The following is a 23340-nucleotide window of genomic DNA, read 5'->3' as shown; positions in this document are numbered from 1 at the left end:
TACACAGTTGAGATAATAACAGTATTTCTCTTGTAGACTTGTTTAGGATTGGCAATTTCTGGAAAGTTGTAAATAATTAATAAATGGTAGCCATCATTATTTGAAATGATCGTTACTAAAAAAGAAGAAAAGTTTTTACCTAAAATTCAAATATTGCTGTAATGGGAGTAATGTGAAAACTGATTTACAGCATTTTTGTAAATATATTATCATGAAGATGAAACTCATTGTAGTTCAATATTATATACGATAATCTTAGAGACACTAAATAAAATTAGACAATCTATATCAAATTGGGCCCCGAATCTATACATTCTGTAAATTCAAGTGTTTTTCACATGTATTTTCTCTCTGGATTTCCATATAACATTTTAATTTGAGGTATGGTAACTTATTTTCAAAGGGGCCCCAATGAGACATACTTCATGGTATTTAGGGCCTTGGGTGGTCCCTTCCCCTTGAATTTAAGCTGATATTGTGACTTATTTTTTGAACAGAAGAATATGACAGAAGTGATACCACATGACTTCTGAATCTAGGTCTTTTTTTTTTTTTTTAAAGATTTTTATTTATTTATTTGACAGAGAGAGATCACAAGCAGGCAGAGAGGCAGGCAGAGAGAGAGGAGGAAGCAGGCTCCTTGCTGAGCAGAGAGCCCGATGCGGGGCTCTATCCCAGGACCCTGAGATCATGACCTGAGCCGAAGGCACGGCTTAACCCACTGAGCCACCCAGGCGCCCCTGAATCTAGGTCTTAAGAAATTTTGTCACTTATTGTCTGAGTATCATGGGACACTGCCCTTCGGACATTCCATCTTGAAAAACAAGCTACCAGGCATGAGAAACCCAAGTCACATGGAGAGGTGGGTGGGTCTAAGTGTTTATAATTCCAACTGAGCTCCCAGCCAACCTTCTTCAACTGCTAGCCTTACAAGTGAGCCATCATGATTATCTAGTCAAGTTTAGCCTACAGACGATTCTATCTCTAGTCAAAACCTCGCTTTGATTGTGTGAGAGAGTTAGGTGAGAGTTTATGCTGCTGGGCTTGGTCAAGCTACAGAGTCATTAGCTTAGTAAAATGTAATTTCAAGCCACTAAGTTTTGAGGTGTTTAATTACATAGCAATAAATAACTGGAAATGAGGCATGGTTTTAACAGTTTGTGCTCATTTGAATTTTTGAATAGAATGACATAAAGGAAAATTTTTGCTAGCTAACGTATTTTCAATGTGGACACTAATTTAATAATAATAACAAAAAAGTCAAACACCTTTGAACATACTCCATAAGTATTTCCTACATGGTCAGTGTTCAAAGACTTTCATTCTTATTTCTCTTCTACTCTGATATTTTAGGTTTTGGTATTTATTTTTTCCATATGGCAGAAAAGGAGCATATTAGCTGTTGGGGAACAGGGAAAAAAAACCCATGACTTATGCAATGCAAGAAGCTGCTTATCGTTCTTGATAGCTCTACAAGAAACAGATGTCACCACAGTGACTTTCTGCCAGGGAGAGAGAGAGGTGAAAGGAATTCTGGGAAATTACAAGCTTGCTGTATTCACAGAAGTGTGCTAATGAGTCAAGTGATAAGCCACATGTTCATTGCTAATAAATGGAATAAATTTTTACTCTTGTGGAATGATAGCTTTGATTGAAATGCTTCACATCTCCTGGCCTCAGTCAACTTCATGTGTGCCTTCTAGATGCTGTGAGGAAAAAAATACATTGCAGATGTTTTTAAACACAATTGGACTTTCTCTGAAAATTGCCTCTTAAACTGCTGGTCTGGTTCACTACCAAATTATATGAAATTCAAATTGGCGTTAGAGATTTCTTAATTTTACATAGATGGAAATCTGAATAAAAGCAATACAATAGGGGCGCCTGGGTGGCTCAGTGGGTTAAGCCGCTGCCTTCGGCTCAGGTCATGATCTCAGGGTCCTGGGATCGAGCCCCGCATCGGGCTCTCTGCTCAGCAGGGAGCCTGCTTCCTCCTCTCTCTCTACCTGCCTCTCTGCCTGCTTGTGATCTCTCTCTGTCAAATAAATAAAAATCTTTAAAAAAAAAAAGCAATACAATAGTAAAAAAATCTGTAAAACCTTAGAATTAGGCAAACATCAATCAGTAAAACAAGGAGATATTTAATTATAGAAATATCTTGGAGAGATTACAAAAATATTTTCAATAATCACCACTAAAGTAACAGACTCTCGGATGCTTCTTTTTCTCCCTCTCTCTCTCTCAATATCTCCCTCAAAAGAAAGCTTGGAAATGTGATGATAGGTAGATAACTTTTTTTTTGCCCACTTAAAGTTGTAACTTTTAAATGTAAATTATTCTCGTCATTTTATTTCCTGTATTTTGGTTATATTTATCAAAACCGACAACCTCCCTCAGTCACAAAACTTTTTCCAATAAGTAGCATTTTGCATATGATTCCATCGTTGCTACTATTTCTCCAGAATATTCCTCTCTCTTGGTAAATCATGTTGCTTTAATCCAGTTTGGTTTCGCCAGACCATATATTTATTTTATTTTTTGGCTTACTTCTTGGCTTTTCTACATCTGTGAAACACTTTCCTGTTTACAAGCCCCGAGTATAATTAAAGGAACCATGGGTACTTGCAAGGAATGCAGAAATTCTGGCTTTAGTTTCCAGTCATAGGTTCACTTCACAGTCACACTTGTTATTTGCCATGTTTCTGGAATGTTATATGAGAGTGATATGTTCTTTTAAAGTGATCATGGGTTGAGAAATCTTATCCATGTGAAAAGCAAGGTAAGGAAAATAATGATGAATTTACTGCATTTCATAAGAGTCACACTTGTGCTCTTTCAAATGAATGGCAGTAGCTGATTATAAGATCTGACAGCAACTACCACTCTTTTTAAATTCTTTTCTCAGTTTCTGTAGTATCATGCAGGCAAGCTTGCTCACCTAGTCCCTGATTCCAGGCCATGGGCCATAAGGCCTGATATATAACATTGTGTTTTCTAGTCTGACCTGAATTGCTATTTCCTGCGGTGAGAAAAATCCAAACCCACACACCACTGGCAATTTGGCCAAATTTATGGAGGCCTGATCTTTCTGAGTGTTTCAGGCTACACATGGCCTTAATAATGAAACAATTCCTGGCTTGATCCCTGACTTCAAAGATTATAGATTCAGCCTGGCTAGGGTACATCCCATTTTCAACCCTCTTCCCCTTGATTTATGTCCCCAGTGCCCCCTCTGTCTTTCTTTTTTTTTTTTTTTTTAAGATTTTATTTATTTATTTGAGAGAGAGATAGTGAGAGAGAGCCTGAGCTAGGAGAAGGTCAGAGAGAGAAGCAGACTCCCCGTGGAGCTGGGAGCCCGATGCGGGACTCGATCCCGGGACTCCAGGATCATGACCTGAGCCGAAGGCAGTCGTCCAACTAACTGAGCCACCCAGGCGTCCCCCCCCTCTGTCTTTCAAAGCATCTGTTTATACTGTTTTGCATTTAGGAATTATCAAATTTTATAATTTGCAATGACACACTGCTGCTCGAGTTATCTTTATAAAGCACAGACCTTATTTTTTTCAGATTATTGTACTTCTGATTATACTCAAAGTGGTTCTACCTATAAACCTCTCACCTGGGCTGTTACAACCTGATATATTATAGCTATGGTAGATCTTTTCTTTATTTTGCCAACCAGGGCACAGATAAGAGTAAAGCAGGTGCTATCAATTATTACAGCAGGGCAATGGATGGAAACTGAGAATTAAGGTCATGCTAGCAATACGCCACTCTTCCCATAACCTGGTACATCCTCAGTATTCCACAACCAGGCATTTCAGTTTCCCTAGTAGCTGTTCTTTCTCTCAAAGTGACAGTTATGATTCCTAATATCAATGTAGTAACTCATTTCATCCTCCCAACAACCCTGAGAAACAAGTGCTCTGATGATTCCAATGGTGCCTATGAGGGACCTGAGGCATGAAGCAGCTGGGGAACTCTGCTAGATAGTGATAGCGTCTGGATTCAAACAGGCACAAGGCTGGCTCCAGAGCCCTTCCCTGTAAACACTACTCCATTCTGTTTTCTTACAATGTATTTTCATTCATTTAGTCCCTCAATTGCCCTTAGGAAGAATAGCACAGTATGTGGGAGAGAAAGCCTTTAAATCAGACTCTCTAGGTTCTAGTTTGGGCTTTGCCACCTAGTTGGGCTTGGGAAATTTACTTAATTTTTCTGTGACTCCGTTTAGTCACTTATAAAAAAAAAAGATAATTTTAACAACCATTTCAAGGGTTAATGTGATGACTGAATAAATTAATAATTCATGTAGAGATTCTAGCATATAGTAAGTTCATAATGAATAGCTCTCATTAAGTGCTACCTCTGCCTCAAAAAACTTTCCTATTGTTACAGCTTTATGATTGCTTTATGATGGTAGATGTTGGAGAATTGCTCACCTGAATTCTGATGCAGCCCAGATTTAATACGAGCATTTTTGAGGTTGGGGTTGTATTTCTTCTTTTTTTTTTTTTTTTTAAGATTTTATTTATTAATTTGACAAAGAGAGAGCACAAGCAGGGAGAGGGAAGCAGAAGGAGAAGCTCCTGAGCAAGGAGCCCAATGCAGGGCTTGATCCCAGGACCCTGGGATCATGACCTCAGCTGAAGGCAGATGCCCAACCAACTGAGCCACCCAGGGGGCCCTGACTGTCAGTATTTTTTTTAATTAGTATTTTTTTTTAATTCTCCAGGTGATTTTTTTTTTTTTAATTTATTTGACAGACAGAGATCACAAGTAGGCAGAGAGGCAGGCACAGAGAGAGGAGGAAGCAGGCTCCCTGCTGAGAAGAGAGCCCGATGCGGGGCTTGATCCCAGGACCCTGCGATCACAACCTGAGCCGAAGGCAGAGGCTTTAACCCACTGAGCCACCCAGGTGCCCCAATTCTCCAGGTGATTTAAATGTGCAGCCTGTTTTGAGAAAAGTGCATTAAAACCTTTCTAATATGAGAAATTTAGACATGTGTTTGTCTCTTTCCAAAAATTTCAAGCTCCTTGATTACAAATGCTCTATTGAATTCATCCTTGTACTTCTAGTGGCAGCTAGCATGGTGCCTTATATATAGTTGGCACAAACAATTATTAATTCCTTTGAACTGAGAAAACACTCCCAAAATATGTTCACATTTACAGGAAAAAAGGGAAATTTTTTTGTCATCATTAATGAACTTAACGAATATCTTAGAGATTGGTAGGATACAGATAAAAAGGATTGGATGAGAAAGTAGAGGGAACACAGTGACGAGATAAAATGCCTAGTTGTTAATTTTAAAATAATAGATTAATAGATTAACAGTACAGAACTTGACCGTACTTTACAATCATCTGGGAAGATTTAAAAAAAAATCATAGGTCCTTTGTTCCCCAGGAGATTCCAATGTGCAAGCAAAGTTGAGAATTACTAACTGAAATGGATCATGTTATACCCAAGTTCTTCCACCCTCTACCACAACATCTGAGAGTACACTTATGTAGTTTTGCATTAAGTACCAGGAATGCAAAGTATAGGCAATATCTTCACATGTCAAAGTTTCTGGGTATACAGAAGATTCAGGATATCAGGATAGGGAAATATGTATACATGCATGTGCAGACATACACCCATGCACTTAAATATTCTAAGTTACCCTTCAAAACTATGTAGTGAGAAAGGGAATAAAGTATCAGTCTATAACAATGAGTTCTCAGACACTGTCACTCATGAGATCAATCTTTTTTGGTGAAGAGGTCAAGGAGATAGCTTTGCCAACATGGTCAGCAAATATGCAGTCATTTTTAAGGCAAATATTGAGTCTAAGTCACTACATTGTGGTATGGACTGAATTCATGAATGATTATAACTTGTCAACTTCCTTTAGAATTACCAAATTGAGGGGCACCTGGGTTGCTCAGTGGGCTAAGGCTCTGCCTTTGGCTCAGGTCATGATCTCAGGGTCCCGGGATCGAGCCCCGCATCCGGCTCCCTGCTCAACAGGGAGCCTACTTCCCCCTCTCTCTCTGCCTGCCTCTCTGCCTACTTGTGATCTCTCTCTGTCAAATAAATAAATAAAATAATAAAAAAAAGAATTACCAAATCGAGTGTTGCTAAGGACTAGTTATCATTTTTACCATGTTTCTTTCAATCACAATTAATCATCTTGTGGAAAGATTTGACGTTTTATTGGTCTTGTTCAATGATCTTTAATATTTTAACAAATAATGACAAAAGATTAAAGATACAATACAAGCACATAATGAAAATTTGAATGCTTATCCTATAATGTACAAATTGTTTGCATACTACATATGATTTCAAACAAACCAGCAGTCATACTGTATTATTTATGTTTCTTTAAATTTTTATAAACCTTTACAACCTGACATATTATTTATCCAAATATCTTTCCACTTAAATGATTCTTAAAGGTATTTTATTTCCCCTTTCTCCACAAGAGAAAGAAAAAAGGGATAAACGTAATGGTTCCTCAACACACTATAGAGTTTTTTAATTATAATTTTTTCATTCATTTTCTAAAATACACAAATAATAGATTCCCCAGAAAATGTTAGCCTTAAAATAACATCTTTTGGTAGAGACCAACTGTACTCTGTATAAGAAGATGACGTTATTGATCCATCTATAGGAAAATATAATAACAACTGTGATATGTTGAGGGCTTATTATCTACCAAATACTTTTTTAGTGCTTCACTTGAATCAATGCAGTGAATCTTCAAAACAACCCTTTGAAAAAGATAATAGATTAATGTCCATTTTACAGGTGAGGAAACTGCGGGTAGTATACAGTTAAAAGGATTGGATGAGAAAGTAGAGGGAACACAGTGATAAGATAAAATGCCTAGTCGTTAATTTTAAAATAATAGATTCATAGATTAATTAATTAAATTAATTAATTTAGACCATTTAAATCATTCACTCAGGGCTCAACTAAAAATTAAGGGATCCAAAATTTGAATCTGGGGAAACAGGGCCTAAAGTCATGAGCCAATGGCATTGGATTTAAGCTGATATTTCCCCGAAGTACTTGAACAGAGAGGAGGAAACTGGTTTCACTTACTTGATCCTCATCGCTTCAGAGGACCATCTTTCTGAACAAAAAGACTTGGCTACATTTAACAGTCAGTGGCCTGAGACCATAATCTACAGACACAGAAGGTGGGAAATGTCCAGTGCTCTGGTGATAACATTCTGGAATTTTGGAGTCATGAAGAAAGAGAGAAATCTATAGCTCCTTCACTTTTTTGCTTTGCTCCCCTTTCTGAAACATATTCCAAATTTTCTTGCCCTATTTTGATTTCTCTTCTTAAAAATGCTGTTGTGAAGAATGTCATAGAGGGATCTGGGTGAAGGTTAAGCTCCAAAATGACTTAAGTGATGGAGAGAGAGTACAAAAGAATTATTTGAAATCAGATAATGCTGATTTGTAATGGGATATTCTTGTCACATTTTTATCACATTATCCATCCATTAAGAACAAATAAAAATGAGAAAACATGATTTCTAATCAAATTCCCAAAGTCAATTGCAGTATTTTTTTTAAGTTTTTATTTAAATTCCAGTTAATTAACACAGTATAATACTAGTTTCAGGTGTGGAATTTAGTGATTCAACACTTCCATACAACACCTGGTGCTCGTCACCAAAGTCGACTGCGATATTTTAAACAAACAAACAAAAAGTCACTACTTTCTGTGTCCCCAAATACTTTATTTACAATGTTTTAGTCCTTATTTAATCGTTCTAGGTGTTATACTAAGTTATTAAATTATAAACTCCTTGAGAAGAGAAACCATATATTAATCATTACTGGATTTCTTAAAATTTCCAACAGGGTGATTTATACATACTATGTGTCCAATAAATGTTCCATTGAATTAAAATGTAAAGCAGTTTTAAAAGACTTACACATTCTGAACTTATATGAAAACAGTTGTAACTAAAAATGTGGACCTTGGATGGGAAACATTTTCACACCGCTGAGTTAGTTAAAAACATACATTCTCAAGTCCTACTCACGGCCTGCTCAATCAGAACCTCTGGGTTCTGGGCCAGAGATCTATGTTCAACTAGCTCTTTAGGTGATCTTTATGTCCCTTAAAGCTAGAGAAGGACTGTTTAACAATATATTTCACATCAATTACTTACAATAAGAAGTATGCATATCAAATCTACAGATGACCCTGAAGCTGGGAATGATAACCAACAGACACGATATTATTTGGGAAAGAAAAAAAAAAATTCTGCAAACTACGATAATTGTGTACCTAACAGAATAATATTTAACATGGATAAACGGAAGGACATTACACCATAACCATACATTTATTCAATAGCAACTGTGTATCAAATATTATACTGGATAATGGGACAGATACAAATATATTTCCTGTCCTTAAGGAGGAAATTTTAGGCTAAAAAGCTATGTACATACATAATTAGAAACATAGTCAAATAAGAGTGCCAGTTAGTGAGCTGTTGTCTCAATTTTAACACCCACCCTTGTCATGCTTGGTCTGGGACTCTGCAGGCCATATTTCTGGTTTTGGCAGCTGGCTCCCTGCTCAACTCTGTGAATGGAACGCTAAAGGAAGGTTGCGAGGCTAAAGAAGAAGAAAGGATGTGCTGTTTCCTCTTTGCTTCCATTGGCCTCCTGTTGCCATCAGGGTCTTCCCAGGCTCATGACCTCCCTCTACAGTGATGGATTATTCCAGTAGCCATGGCTGAATCCAGTTTGCAGTTTATCCAATACTTCTAGAACTAATACTGCTAGAACTCTTTCAAATCTTTCCAGAAACATCAAAACCAGTAGGCTGGTGCCCTCTCCTGAGAGACCTGAACTCCAGCCCATCATGGTCCTTCTCCTGAGCTGACTCAGAGTCCCTGCATCAAAGCTTCTACATTGAATTAATTTCATCCTCTTCTGTTTATTTCTGTAGCCCAGCAGGCGGTAGCTTCTTCCTGTAATTGCTACCTCAGTGATGATTTTGTATTCCATTTTTGCATTTATTCCTGTATCAGCCTCAGGTCTTTTAACAATTTATTATATTAAGTTCTATTATATAGAGAAAGCTGGTGAGCATTATGGCTTCTCACTGGACATCGGCTAATACAACAAATGATTATAGATAGGGACATTAGGATAGTTAAACAGCAAACCCCTAAATTGTTTAAATCAGGGAGCGTGTATAACTGGATTAGTCTAAGACTCGCAATAATTTGAGTTTTGAGCCAGTTGAGAAAAGACTTTCAATTTTGACATCAATTTCAAAATTGTTTTCCTTTCCAAATGTAGAAGACACCTATATAATAGTCAATGTATCATAGACGAAACAAAGATATTTGATGTTCTAATATGTAAAAGGGAATAAAAGAAGAAATAAGTTTATTTTGCATTTTTTAAGGGAGCTAACTGTAAATGAATGAGAGTGGCTGGTTAGTTCAGTTGGTTAGAGGGGGCTGCTAATAAACTTGAACAAACGAACTGAAGTTAGAAGAAAGGCCCTTCTAAATGTCAACCCTATCTAAAGATAAAATGGACTTCTGAGGAAGGGGAAATTCCTCCTCATAAGAAATATTCTAGTACAGTTTGAGAACTATTATTTGATACTATTGTATGGCAGTGTTCTTTAATTGGGAAGGGCATTGAATTACATGGTTTATTATGCTGGAGTTCTATGATAATGGGATTAGTGTATTAATTTCATTGTGCCCTTTTCCAATGAAAAAATTGTTTCTTAAAATGTGTTGAACATGCAAAAAGAAGTCAGGTAAGGGAGTGCAATGGACTGAATGTTTACATCGCCATAAAATACATTATCTTGAAACCTAATCCCCATTGTGATGCTATTAGGAGGTGAGGTCATAAGGGTGACATTGTCATGAATGAGATTATGGCCCTTACAAAAGAGACACCAGAGAGCTCTTTTACAGATGTCCTTGAACCAGGATGTGGGCTCTCATCAGATACCAAATTTGCTGACATCTTGACTTGGACTTCCTCGCTTCCAGAACTGTGAGAAATAAATATCTGTTGTGGGGCATCTGGGTGACTCAGTCAGTTAAGCAGCTGCCTTGGGCAGGGTCCTGGGATCGAGCCCCACATCCAGCTCCTTGCTTAGTAGGGAGGCTGCTTCTCCCTCTCCCTCTGGCTGCTGCTACCCCAGCTTGTGTTCTCTCTGTGTCAAATAAATAAGTAAAATCTTAAAAAAAATCTGTTGTTTACAAATCACCTAATATATGGTAATTTTTTTGATAATAATCTGAATAGCTTAAGACAGGGAGTAAGGTCAGGTGAAGGATATTGGAACATGTAATTGACTGACAGTACTAGAGAAGGGCAATGAATTAGAAAAGTAATTGTAAAGACTCGGGCAAATAGGCTGGAAGAGATCACTCCTATCTCTGGCCCCTTCAATCCTAGTAATAAACAAGGTCAAAAACCCCTGCAGCTGAGGTTTTGTCCTTGTCTCAGGTTTCAGAGACCACATCTGAAATACTCTGTTCCAGAACAGCATGTACACATGGAAAGTGCTTATCTGTGAGATGGTTACTTTTTCAATCATTTTTTTTAAAGTTTGCTAAGATATTTGCAATAAATTTGAAACTTTGTGTTATATTGGAACATGATACAAAATGCTATTGACATTTCTAACAAAAATATTATAAAATCTTCCACAATATAATAATCAGCCATGACAACAGCACAGCTTATTGGAATACATCTTTTTAAAAATGTACCCAAACCTAATAAATAGACAGCAGCAATTAGTGTTTGTGAGATAGTGTTTATGAGATATTTGAAGCACATGGATTCTAATTTCTATAAATGTTGTAAAAAGAACAATTTTGTATAAGATTGGCAAATGTGCTGGGATGAATTGGAAAAATCTGCTGAAGGTTTAGACATAGTAATTTTTTAGCTTTCACATGTAAATACAATAGGAAGGGTGGATTCATATTTATGGGAATTACATTATTATTATTATTGCTTTAACTAGCCAATGCTAAAAGATGTATATTAAAATAGGAGGGGAACAATCACATTAATTCTTTGTCTAGACTACACCAAATGTCCCATTACTCAGAATATATAGATGTTTATTTTAATTAATTAATTATTTATTTATTTGACTGAGAGAGATCACAAGTAGGCAGAGAGGCAGAGAGAGGAGGAAGCAGGCTCCCTGCTGAGCAGAGAGCCCGGAGCTTAAGGCAGAGGCTTTAACTTACTGAGCCACCCAGGCACCCCTATACAGATGTTTAATATCACTTAGATCCTAGTGTTTAATGAACTAAACTTTCATTTTGCATCTCATTTACATAAATATATAATCATTGAAAAAATATTGAGTTTTCCCAAAATTAGTGTGTATAGATGGAATCTGATTATGTCTATGTGTAAGAAATAATAAAATTCCTATTGTTTCAGGACATTGGATAGATACTAGACATTTATTGCTATATATCTCATTTTTCCGCCAACCAAATCCCCCAATTCTAATGAGAATAGGTACAGGATCATTTCACTTGTAACGTTAAAAATGTAATGCTCAGAAGGAAAATTTCAAGGAGTGGGACAAAATATTTTCCCAAAACTGGTCTTAAAAATTTCCTAATCAGTATGTTAGGATTACAGGCCATCTCTTACAGTATATTTGGATGCATAATACACAAATTCAAAGGTACACTGAAATCGTGTTACATAGGTATGGGTAAGGACCGCAGTTTTTAAAATTACATTTAACATTATTTTTATTGTAAAACTCTTGATCCTGAGATGCCTTTGCCTGCAGGTGGAGATTTGGAGTGAATAACTATATACTTAGTGACCCATTTTGGCTATGCTGGTCATTTTACCATATCTCATTTCCAATAGAATGATGGAACACAAATATTTTTTCAGACTTATATAGATAGCTAAGTCAGGACAGCAACTGAGGAGCTTTTTAAATCTCTTATGTCAGTGGTTAAAGTGAGGCATTACTTGATCAAGTCTGATACCTGACTGAATCCGACTTAGAATATCCATTCTCTCAAGACAATACAAGTACAATACAAAATGGATTATTTTTCACTTTTTGATGGGTTCTGATTACAAAAGTATCAAATATGTTTACTTCTCAATGGGAGATCTGGTTTCCATGGGGACCAAACCAACCTCATCTGCTGTTTTGCAAACCATGCTCCATGTACCACCTCCACTTTGGCAGGACTAGAGAGTGGCTGAACATAGCTACCCTGGCAAGTGTGCACAGCCATCCATATAGTTTCTCCCCCATTTCCACCTCCTCCCAACAACGGAACCCAGGAGGGGGGTTCAAGGATGTGTAGCTTTCCTCCCACTTTCAAGTTGCATCACTTGGGATGCTCTTTGAAACTGGAACATTCTCCATGATGATGATAAACATCCTCCATGTGTCACAATGTTTCTTCAAGTTAAGTGTCAAATTATCTGGCAATATAAACAGGTGCTTATTTTTTATTGTTGTGATGCCTTTATTACAGATTCAGCACAGACTGATGGTATTTCTTACACAGACTGATCAAATATCTGTCCCATACTGGCAGTCTGCCCTATTTCATATATGCTCACTCCTGATTCATGTGTTCATCATACCCTCAGTATCAGCTTGCTGTGTGTCAAACATTATGCCAAGCATGAGGAGTCTAGAGATAAGTGAGACAAAGTTCTTATTCTCAGAATATTACTCTCTTATTAGAGTCTAGAATCTAGAGGACATGAGTTACCAGAAGGGGTACTGGAAATCTCTGTGGTAAGTTTAATGGTATGATACTTGCCCTGGAAGATAGGAGGTCGTCAAAGGGAACCCAGTCTCATCCTGTGACATTAAGGAAGCCAAAAGAAGCTTTTCTAAAGAGCCTGATCAAAGAATGAGTATCATTTAACTTGGTGAAGAAGCAGCCACTTGAAGCAGCAAATGAAAGAAAGAAACTGCAGTATTTGGCTTAGAAGCCAGAAGCAGTTCTGTGCCGGACCCAAACAAGCAGCAAAGCAGTGATCTGAGGTCCAGTCATCAGTCCTCCTTGTGAGATGGTAGGAACTGCATTTTTATCCAAAGCTATTGAAGAAATACAAAAAGAGTACAGAAAGAGAACAACTGGTCGGTTATATGTTTTGAGTAATTATTCTGAAGACTGCATGGAATATATATTTGAAGAAATGAGATGTTTGAGTAAACGAATAGGCATTTTCTTTTTTCTGGACCAAAACATAGCCTTGGTGAATATTGGACCCCAAACCTTTAACATCTAAAATTCAATATTTTACTGAGTGCAACTCTTGTGTTGTCATTAAAATAGGCATTCCATTTGTATTTATTTGTATTTAGCTCAGAAGAGGGAATAGCTAGCGAGTGGCATACTAGCAAAAGCCTCAGGTATTCCTTGGATCAGTGGTAGAAACCCAGCCAATGGACAAATGATACAGGGAGTCAAGAACATTCTCAAAATTTGAGCTTTCCAGTGGACGATCAAAAATGTACTGAGTTCCCCACTATTAGAAGGACAAAGGTAGAAACCTAAAGATTTGAAGGAACTGAGAGATTAGTAGTTCAATTATTTTATTTTACAGAAGTGTAACTGAAGGCCAGAAGGGTGAAATTATTTAATCTAAATCAAGCAGGGATCTGCGTCGCTTTTTGGTCACAGTTCTTTCCCTCCAGTCATATGAAGTATGGGGATAAGTACAACAGATGTAAAGAGATAATTTGCAGTATTTTTTTTTTTAAGATTTTTTTATTTTATTTATTTGACAGAGAGAGATCACAAGTAGACAGAGAGGCAGGCAGAGAGAGAGGAGAAAGCAGGCTCCCTTCTGAGCAGAGAGCCCGATGCGGGACTCGATCCCAGGACCCTGAGATCATGACCTGAGCTGAAGGCAGCGGCTTAACCCACTGAGCCACCCAGGCGCCCGATAATTTGCAGTATTGAGAGTGAATATGAGTTATATGCTTTATGTGGTCTTATTCCAAGAGTCTATAGTCTCTAGAGTTTTTTGTTTCTATACTGAAGAAAATAACAGATTTAAGATAAAATGTTAGCAAGTGCATTTGAAACATTCTAACTACTCTCAAGTTGAAGTTAATACATTTGGAATAACCACATTTTTTCCATTACCTTATTCCCATTACCTTTCTATATTCCACTATTATTTAGCGTATTGAAAGTTCAGAGGTCTATTTAGTAAACATGTACTGAGGGCTCATATTGAAATAGTTTCTCTTTTCTAGAGGGAAGTATAGACAAATAGTATAATCATATATTATTAAAATAACTTAAATTTTATTCCTTAGGAAATGTATTTTATATCACTCTGCTATACCTTGACAGCAATGTTCTATAATCATGCAAATAATAATGCAAGCAGCAATATTAACTTAAAATATCAAGCTTTCATTAAGAGAATTTAAAAAAATGATGGATGAAAATATTAAATTTCTTGAAAACTAAAAAATAGCTGATAAAATGAAACCCAAAGATCTGAGTCATCTAAGAAAGAGCCTTAAGAAGTTTTGTGACAAATGTTGTTAGAACATTAAATGAAAAGGTAAAGCATTTGTCTTTCATCCAAAATAGTAATAACTATTATTCAATATTTCAAGTTACAAAATGTGTGGACATTTGTGTGTGTGTGGGTGCCATTCAGTTCAGTCTTGGGCAATTGAAATGGCTAAATAACACCCATATGGTAAACAGCTTGGTACGCCCAGTATAAAGGAAAAGGTGTTGGCAGTGAATCTGTGAAGGAGGCATTATTATTTTCACTCATAGAGGTGATGTAAATGTCTAGCTTCCAGGGCTTTATTGCTTTTCTCTAGTTTTTTTCTGTCTTCCTTTCTTTCTTTTTTGTTAATATGTTAGACTTTGGCTGGGTTTTCATAGAATGAAATATTTTTCAGTACTAAATGTTCATACCCCCACACCCCCAAATTAGTTGCCTTGGAGGGTGATGGAAGGCAACCTAAACATTTAGTTTTATGTATCAAGAATCCATTTGCATTATAGAAGAGATGAAAGAATAAAATAAAATCTGATTTCTGACTGACAAAACTTTCCATTCTTTGTAGGGCATCATGACATACATGAAGCAAAGATAATTTGGTAATAGTTATCATATTAACTGTTAACATATTATGAATATTTATTATCTGCCAGGGCCCTTTTTAGTAATTTCCATGTACTGTTGAATAGATTTTATTTCATTCCCATAATAAGTCTATAAAATTAGCATTATGATTATGCTAATTTTGCAGATGTGGAAATTGGAGAACAGAGAGTTTAAGTAACTTTAAATCCAAGCAATCTTGTTTCACAATTTGTAACTACAGGGTATGATGGCTTGATGTAGTAAGATATCAACATTTTTATATTTTGCGCAACACTTCACAGATTGTGGGACTAGGAAAAGACCATGATGTTTGTGACCGATACAAAAAAGAGTTTAGAATTTAGTCAGGATGATGCAGCTTTAAATCTCCATCCTGCCAGTTATGTGAGGTACTCAGCTTCTTCTGTAAACTCACTTTCTTCATCTATAAAATGACAACCTTATTCCCTTCAGAGTGTTGCTTTGATGATTAAAAGGGATTATACGCATAATGCATTTAGCTAATAGCAGGCATATACTGTGCTTTCAGTAAATGTGAACTGCTATTTTTTTAAAGCAAAGATTTACTATCTAAAGAGAATAAATACATTGTGACAGACCAGTTATCTTCATTTAAGCAAAAGAAGTTTCATGTATCAAATAATTTTTAAGGTTTTTCTTTCTGACGTAAAAGATATGCTTTAAAAAACTCGTTTTTTATTTCATTTTGGAATTCAATTGTATGTGTACTTAAATCTGATACAATGTAATAATTTCCAATCTAAATTTCAGAGCCTAGAGACTTCAGACTGAAGTTTATAAAAAGAAAAGTGAATTATTTGTCTATGTTATATAAAGCAATGTTTTGGAAGACACGGCCTCTTACTGCTAACATGAGGGGCCACAAATATCAAACCTATGCCATATCTATAACTCTTTTTGAGTGTTTCATGGACCTTGATTTTGCAATGGAACTTACTTTGTTTCCAATTAAATGTCCATCCTAGAAAAGTTTCTTAATAATTTCCACGTAAAGGATAATACTTATGTTTTACTTTCATATACCAGGATCAAAACTTCAAAAAAATCACAGGAAGTTGAGCTAACTTGTTCATTTTTAACATGTTTTGAAATATAACATCCCTAAAACAATATACCTCTGAAGATGAGTTACTATTCATAACTGAAAACTAGTTAAACCACATGACACAATAACATCTTTCAAACATTTTCTTATATTTTTAATGAATTCTTAGACACTTTAAGAAAGCACATTCAGCCTGAAACAAGGAAGGATATCTATAAGACAGGAATAACTTCTACAAACGTAACAAAGAACTAAGTGTTATATTTAGTGGGGATAATCTGTCCATAGGCAATCTGAATTTAAAAAGACAGTTCACAAATATATTAAGAAAATTAAAAAAAATTGAGAGTAGGGATGATGTATTACCTAAACAGAAAAAATAAAACACTCCAGTTTTGCCCGATTAGAATATAGGCTTTTTAATGCATTTTATACTTACGGAAAATAAACTATCACTATTTAAACTATTTTTTAAGATTTAAATATTTACCTGTAAAGAGTCAAAATTCTGAGGCGTTCAGAATCCTTTTTTTGACATAGACTTGGAAACTTCAAATAAGTTCTGGTTTCAAGTCTGTGGAAACAAAGGAATGATCACCGCATGCAGATATATCAATATTATTAAGTAATCTTTTGGATGCATATAGAAGCAGCCTAGGGTTTGGTTTGAGACAGCTGGATCCTATGGGCCTTGTTTTCGATATTAATCACTGGGGTAGATGAGCTTCACCTTGAAATGTGGGCAGAATAGTCTCTTCACTCAGTGAGCAGAGAGCCTATGTGGCAGGGCTGAAATCCATATTCACACATGGCCCGTGAAATCGAATTGATTAGAAGTTTTCCCTTCATGATATTAGCAATGGTAAAGAATGATTTATCAAGCTCTGTAACCACTTGGAACTCATGAATTTCAAATTAAAATGTGAGTCTTCTGAAGTAAATAACTGTATGTTCGGATTACGATGGTGTTCTCAATCTGGGGTACATGGAAGGACTTCAGGGGACCAAGGAGCCTGGGATCCCAGTGAACCTGTCTTCTGTTTCATGTATAGGTGCTTTTTTAAATGAAAAGGGTCCTTAGCTTTCATTACCTTCTTAAAGAGATCCAAGAACAGCAACAACAACAAAAATTTAAGAATCACTACATTGAGAGAAGAGAAAACTCCAAACATCCATCATACTTTTTAAAGTGGCCTAGGAAAATTGGCCTAAGTTTAAATTTTTGAGTTAAAAGAAAAAAAAAGATCATTTTGTAGAGGCTGTCTAAACACTATTCAGAAAAGCCTTGATGAGGTGATCTGGGAATTATCCCTATTTTGATGGATGACCTAATACTGAGAAGACTATGCCTCAGAATCTGAAATACATATTCAGGGGTATGGGAGAGTAAAAAACTCATAGACATTTATATAGTTGAATATTAGGTACTACACACTGAATTAGGCAACTCACATACATGAATATACAGAGATCTCAAGTATCACTTGGCAGTTAGCACCATTATTCTCACTTCACAGTTTAAAAATGAAAAGCAGAAAGCTTTTCCCAATCTCTGGGAACTAAAATGGAACATGCCCCAGACTGAACTCTTCTCAGGGTTGTCTTCATGGGAGCGGGATTTGTGCTAGCCATGGGGTCCAGTGCCTGGTTTAATGTTCAGCTGTTGCTGTATTGAAATTCTTTTTTTTTTTTTTTTAAGATTTTATTTATTTGACAGATAGAGAAAACACGAGCAGGGGAGCAGCAGGCAGAGGGAGACGGAGGAGCAGACTCCCTGCTGAGCAGGGAGCCCAATGCGGGATTTGATCCCAGAACCCTAGGATCATGACCTGAGCTGATGGCAGACGCTTAATGACTGAGCCACCCAGGCGCCCACTGTCTTAAAACTCTTAATAAAATTTCATTTTGAAATTATGTTGTCAGTTCTGTTTTTTATTCTCCTTTTGCTAACTAGAACAAATTTGTGCTTCTAACTTCTCTATTTTTGAAGGACACCACCAATATCTGCTTCATTAGGTAATGTTGGATACAATGACTTATCTTCAACTTTACTTCTTCTTGACCACCTCCACATCCAGTTGTTGGCAAAATCCCAGCAATTCTAACCTCACAAAGTGTATCACAATGAATCCTTCTTTTCTTTGTCCCCTACCTTCAAGAGAAAAAAACCTACTCTAACAAAACTCAATCTTGATTGGAAATCAGATCTCTGCCACTTATTGCCTATAAATCTTTCAGCAAATCAATTTCTTGAATTTCTATTTTCTTGTCTATAAAATAGGAAAAATAAAACTTACTATATATATTTAAAATCTAGAAATATAATTTGATAAATACTTAATGCAGTGCCTCTTTTTAATTTAGAGAGGGTCCCACAGGACTCTAAATTTTAATTCCCTTCTAACTTCTAACAACTCTTTATCTTGAGACCAGTAATCAGTGTATATTTCTGAGAAATATATATATATATATATATATATATATATATATATATAAGCATATATATATATTTTAAAGATTTAATTTATTTATTTGACAGAGAGATCACAAGTAGGCAGAGAGGCAGGCAGAGAGAGAGGAGGAAGCAGGCTCCCCGCTGAGCAGAGAGCCCGATGAGGGGCTCGATCTCAGGACCCTGGGATCATGACCTGAAGGCAGAGGCTTTAACCCACTGAGCCACCCAGGCGCCCCTGAGAAATATATTTTACCTACGAATCACTCATTCAACACTTACTGAGTATTCATTCATTCATATGAACATTTTTTTTTTAAGATTTTATTTACTTGAGAGAGAGAGAGAGAGAGACAGCACGAGAGGGGAGAGGGTCAGAGGGAGAAGCAGACTCCCTGCTGAGCAGGGTGCCCCTTGGGAGACTCTATCCCAGGACTCCAGGATCATGACCTGAGCTGAAGGCTGTCGCTTAACCAACTGAGCCACCCAGGCACCCTCATATGAACATCTTTAAATGCTCCCACAAAAAACAAAAACAAAAAGTACCCCTAAACTTATTGATAGCACTGCTATCAAGAAATGAAGTGTGTATATCCTACTTTTGAATTTGGACTGGTATGGAACAGTTTCAACAAATAGAGTGGAAATGACATCAAATGATTTATGAGGCTGGATCATAAAAGGGCATGCAGCTTCCAGCTTGTTTGCTGAAAGTCTGAGTTCTGGAGTCCTAAGGCACCCTGTAAAAGGTCCAACAACCCAGGAGCCAGCACGCTGTGAGGAAGCCAAGCCACATGGAGATGCCACACATGGACACCGAGGCACAGCCCTGTTCTTCAAAGCGTCCTGTGCAGGCACCAGACAAGTAAATGAACAAGTCTCCAGATGATGCCAATCCCCCAGTTATAAAATCATCCTCGTGTTCAAGACCTCCAGATACCATGGAGCAGGAATAAGGGAATAAGCCGCTTCCTTTCTGCTCTGTCTGAATTTCAGAACTACAAAATCCATAAGCATTTAAACCATAACTAAAGTTTAGATTCATGTGTTATATAGCAATTATAAGTGGAACCACTCCAAACTGAAGGGGAAAAAAAAAAAAAAGGCAAGGAAAAGAAATCCCATGCATTGTATATGTCTTGGCTCCCACTTTCCTTCCAGCCTTATGTCCGACATAAGGCTGTGGCGTCGTCCCAATCCTTTGGCAATTCCTTTGCTTTCCAACCTTATTTCCCTTCTTCATACTGCTGTTCCTTATTGGAAAGCTCTTTTCTCCTTTCTTTACTCTCTTAAGACTAAGCTTGTGTACTCTTCACATGCTAGGTTGTCATTTAATCCTCCAGTCCCTCCCCCCATACGGTATATTCTTCTTCTGAATTCTGATAGAACGTTTTAATCTCACTTAATATTTTAAACATTCACCAAACATACTTGTTCTCCATTGAATTTTTCCTAAGACAGGACTCACATGTGATTTACTACCTCGCCTACAATAAATAATTCTTTATGAGTGTTCAGTGCTTTGCTAATAACCTAGCATTGCTCTGAATCAGAGTTTTGGCATTGTGCTTGTAGCCTTGAAAAGTTTTAGTAGCTACAATATATACGGAAGTCAAACTTTTCCCTTCAACTATTACCATGCTACTTCCTTTGTCCTTTTATATCTCCTTGTATATCCTTGACTGTTCTCTGAACTAATTTATTTTATAATCATCTATTAACTAATTTGTTAGCCATCATCAACCTCAACTTCATTTTATCCTTAAGTTGTTATTTTCTCAAAGATCCTCTAGCCTGGAACTATAGCTGATTTTACTATTTACACCACCTTACATCAGTGTGATACAATTTCCATCAACTTTTCATATAATGAAAACACTATAAAATGGGACCACATAGGCCCCAAAGAACTATATTATGTTTTAAACTTTGAATTTTACTTTATTTTAGATACTGTGTATTCCCTTTCTTTCAAAAGTATTGAAAGGAATAAGAGATTATTTTAATTTTTTAAAATTACCTATATTGTGGTTACTGTGCGTTTTTCTCCTTTCCCTAAATGACATACATTTGGGTTTAGGAAGAAAGGATAAAATAAAAGGAAATTCTCATTTACTATATATGCCAGACACTGCTGAGCAAAATCATATTACTTTATTTGTTTACTGCATCTTTTTTTTTTAATATTTTATTTATTTATTTGACAGACAGATCACAAGTAGGCAGAGAGGCAGGCAGAGAAGGGGGAAGCAGGCTCCCCAATGAGCAGAGAACCTGACGTGGGGCTCAATCCCAGGACCCTGAGATCATGACCTGAGCCGAAGGCAGAGGCTTAACTTCCTGAGCCACCCAGGCGCCCCTGTTTACTGCATCTTTTTAAAGTAAATTTCTTTCAATGGAAAGGAAAACAGATATTTCTGTGTCTAACCTAAATATATAAAATACTGGTCAAACAACTGAAGCAGTTTATGTATACTATAGTAAATATATATATATATATATATATATATATATATATATATATATATATATATATTATAACTACTGAGTAACTACTGAGAGATAGACAACCCTAAGAAAGTACTCATATAATGATTGTGGGATTAGGCCCTTCACAAGAGTCCTAGACATCCTGCAGCTCTCTGAATTCCCATCATGTTTTTAATCATAATTGCTTCCTTACCACCCATCTGGGCTACTATCAACAGAGGCTTATGACTTCCAGGGAAGAATAAATAGGGAGACAAGTGAATTCTTTGGAAGCTCCAGTTCTTAGTGCAGATTTCTCCATAATGAAATAATGGAGTGAAGCATTTAAAAAAAGATTCAACTGAAGCAAGTATCTTTAAATAGATTATTTTCCACAAGAATCAATGGGTGCTAATGTTCCCTTGTTGGCTATAAAATCACTGGGGGAGAAATAACAATTATGGCAATCACAGCATAGTTTAACCCTATGAACTTAGATACAAAGAAAAAAATGAGAAAAAATTTCTTTCAAAGACCACGTTTAAGAAGGCAACACAATTAAGATGGCCATTCATAGGAGGTTTCCAGCTACTCCACTCTCTTTCCGGAAGGGGCTCCGTAACATCTATGGATACCCTTGAAGGCATAACAATATGTGTTTCTGTTCATGGATTTTAGGGATTGAATATGTTATTAATCAAAAGAGTCGCTGTAGTTTCATTGCTTCTAGAATCTCCTGGGGCATTGTATACAGCTGCATTCAAAGAAAATGAACTGTTATAAACTTGATCATATTCATCCCTTGGGCTCATCTGATTACAAAATTGCCCAATGAGCTGTTACAGTATTTTCAACTAATTAGTTAACCCATACATTGGGATTTTTTTCCTTTCTTATTTTCTTTCTTGCTTGCTTTTTCTTTTTTTCTTTCTTTTTTTTTCCTTTTTTGCCCTTTTTGTACATATTTACCCTTTCTCTAACAGGTTGAATATCTCAGTGTTTGTTGTGCTGACCAAATCCTCAAATCATATCACATACCTTTTCTCCTATCACTTTTCATGAAAGGAAAATAAATGGTGCTTTTTTTTTTTTTTTGCCATATTATTGATTTTAAATTAGAGAGCAGCACTATTCAATTCAGGAACTCAGAAGCTGCATTACACTCTCAGATCATACAGTTTCCTAAATAAGCAGCTGAAGATTCAAGGGTCTTTCTGAACACAGTTATAATGAAGAAAAGACACAAGAGACACATTTTTAGTAAAAGGATTGTCATAAAGAGGAAAAAGGAATATTTCTGTGGTGCTGCAAATTTCTCCATGAAATCAGAGTGACTCATTGAAAAAAAGAAAGAGAGAGAGAGAGAGAGAAAAGTCTTTCCATGTACCCAGGGAGAAGTCCATACAGTGTTGTTTCAGGTTCCCCCTTGTAACTTAAAGGGAAACTTTCACAATATCCAGAGCCCTTGATGCCCTTCAACCAAAAAAGAGGAGGTCCTCAAATTTTTGTAGCAGGATCCCACTTCCATGGCACCAGCCTTGACTTCCAAATGGAACACTACATCTACAAAAGGAAAAGTGGTGGCATCTACGCCATTAATAATAAATAAATAAATTATTTATTTAAATGTAAAGAGAACCTGGTGAGAAGCTGGCGCTGGCAGCTTGTGCCATAGCGCCACACCCGTTGTTGGGGGCTGCACTTCTGGAGCCCTCGCTAATCAGATCCAGGCAGGCTTCTGAGAGCCGAGACTTTCTGTGGTTACTGAGTCTGGCGCTGACCTTCAGCCTCTCACAGAGGTGTCTAATGTTAACCTGCCTACTACTGCCCTGTGTAACACAGTCTCTCCTCCCGGCCATGTGGGCTTTACCGTCTCCTGACGCAACCAAGGAGTTCACTCCGCAGTTCTGACAGGCGGCCTGGCCACGGGAAGCTCTGCGCATGTGCAGCACCGTCTCCCAGGAGCCCTCTGGAGAGGTCTTGGCGGAGGTAGGAAGAACTGAGAGAGAAGAGCGCCTCTGCTGAAAAGGCTGTGACCAAGGGGAATCTGAAGGTGAATGGACCACTCTGGCTCCTGAGTTTTCTGCTACTTTATCTGAGTTCACCCACTGTGTAAAGGAGCTCAGGTGTCCTCTGTGCCTCTTCGGCGACTTCTCTGAGGAAGAGTGTGGTGCTCAGCCCGCC

The 23340-nt window shown here is 36.9% G+C and overlaps 1 long non-coding RNA gene across 2 annotated transcripts; it reads right to left on the bottom strand.

The window, feature by feature from the left end:
• Window positions 1-1542: 1542 nt before the first annotated feature.
• On the bottom strand, window positions 1543-22999 carry LOC125108732 (uncharacterized). 2 transcript variants are annotated; one of them, XR_007130005.1, is made up of 4 exons: window positions 22796-22999; window positions 16726-16809; window positions 7100-7408; window positions 1543-1706 (listed from the first exon to the last, which is right to left on the bottom strand). It is a non-coding gene; the product is annotated as an uncharacterized LOC125108732 (long non-coding RNA). The 2 variants fall into 2 exon arrangements; XR_007130002.1 differs by lacking the exon at window positions 22796-22999 and adding an exon at window positions 16966-17049.
• Window positions 23000-23340: the final 341 nt, after the last annotated feature.

This window comes from Lutra lutra, chromosome 1 (genome assembly GCF_902655055.1).
Source record: "Lutra lutra chromosome 1, mLutLut1.2, whole genome shotgun sequence".
In the NCBI taxonomy this organism is placed as follows: domain Eukaryota; kingdom Metazoa; phylum Chordata; class Mammalia; order Carnivora; family Mustelidae; genus Lutra; species Lutra lutra.
This window is presented reverse-complemented; position numbering and strand designations above follow the sequence as displayed.